General features: G+C 50.8%; 1 pseudogene; it reads right to left on the reverse strand.

The window, feature by feature from the left end:
- Positions 1-3: 3 nt before the first annotated feature.
- LOC101346887 (pantothenate kinase 3 pseudogene) lies at positions 4-1,600 on the reverse strand (annotated as a pseudogene).
- Positions 1,601-1,690: the final 90 nt, after the last annotated feature.

Genomic DNA, 1,690 nt, shown 5'->3' on the forward strand with positions numbered 1-1,690 from the left:
TCTCTCAGGTTCTGAGGCATTAGCAAAACAATAGCACTCTGCTTGTCCGTTGAAACTGACAGAATCTATATACAGCAAGCCCTTTACAAGGCAGTCAAGTTCATCCAGTTTGTGCAGGAGGGAGGTTTCCAATTGTGCGAAAATCTTTTTCAAACTTGTAAGCACCAGCTCCTGTAGCACACAGCGCCGTGTGCATGGTTGAGAAGTTTTTCTCTCTTCCCGTCTGGATAAAAGTAGGCAGGTCCTGGGTTGGAAATCTGATAAAGCGCAAGTTCCCTCTTTGGCCAAAAAGCGTTAAATCCTTTAGTTCCAGGTGTACGTCTCGCATGCCAGTGGATCCATACGCTACGTTAGAAGTCAAACACTTTCGGATACTTTTTAAGCTCTCAACTTCTTCTTGTTCTTCCTCTGCTGTGATGTCAATAGGTTCAAACTAGGAGAGCTTTACTAGAGTTCCCCCAATATCCATGCCAAACCATGGGAAAGAGGGTTTTTTGGCATCCTTGATCTTCACGGCGTCGGCCTGAGGGGCCAGGAGCGGCCTCGGCTACCGCATTCGGCAGGCAGTGGCGGCGGATCCAGAGGCGGCCGGGCCGGGCGTTAAGGCCAAGCCAGTTCCTCCCCTCAGGCCGGGGCGGCCGGGATCGAGCGAGCTGGGGAAGGCCGCCAGCCTCGTCGTTCCCCATATTTGCTTTTTAAACAACTATTACACATTATTATTAAGAAAATTTTATGGCGTATCCTGAGAATTTCCCCGCGTCATTAAGTATTCCTCTACTTACGGTGGCATCCAGAGTTACTTGGATGAACCTTAATTGCTCTACCCAATCCCTCCTTTGTGGAACAGTTACGGTGAGTCCAATTTTTTCTATTGTAAAAAATACTGTGTTAAATGTCCTCAAACACAAATCCTGGGGGTTAGCATGGATTATTTCTTCAGGAAACATTTCCAGAAGAGGCATCGCAGTCAAAGGCGTGAATCTTTCCAAGGGTTTTGACATGTGTTGCCAAGCTGTTTAACACTGTCCTCCAGGAAAGCTGGGCTGGTTTTCATTCCCACCATTGGTGCATGGCAGTGCCAGCTTCCCTTAGGTTTGGGCTGAGCTGTTAAAGCAGAATCAACCTGTGGTTCAATGGATTAGGCTGGTGCAGTTCACCCAAAGGTCAAGCAGAGGGTGAGCAGGTATAGACCTGCTGTAGGGACCCTCAGCTCTGGGGGCCCCTAACCCACCAGGGGGTCAGAAAGCGGATGCTTAAGATGACTCTTGAAAGGCCATTAGGATTCAGGTAGGGCCAGCTGAAGTACATATACACATGTGAGCAAGGAAGGTGAGTCCCTCTGTCAGGAATGGGGGGTCCCTCTCTGTCAGGCATGGGGGGGAGTCCCTCTGTCAGGCATAGGGGGAGTCCTTCTGTCAGGAATGAGAGTGTCCCTCTCTGCCAGGCTTGGGGGGGAGTCCCTCTATCAGGCCTGGGAGGTGGGCCCCACAGCTGTCAGATATGGAAGGACCATCATCCTTAGGGTTTATCTCCTGACCATGTTCTTCACTAGCTATGTGAGTCCTACCTCTCTGGACCTCTCTCCACTCACCGGCAGCATGGGGACGGTTGATGATAGCAGGCCTCCATCTACCTCACTGTGAGAACATCAGGTGTGGGCTCAGACCCGCCAATGTCCCAGCCCAGCCCC

Source organism: Trichechus manatus, unplaced genomic scaffold, assembly GCF_000243295.1.
Source record: "Trichechus manatus latirostris isolate Lorelei unplaced genomic scaffold, TriManLat1.0 scaffold00014, whole genome shotgun sequence".
Lineage (NCBI taxonomy): Eukaryota > Metazoa > Chordata > Mammalia > Sirenia > Trichechidae > Trichechus > Trichechus manatus.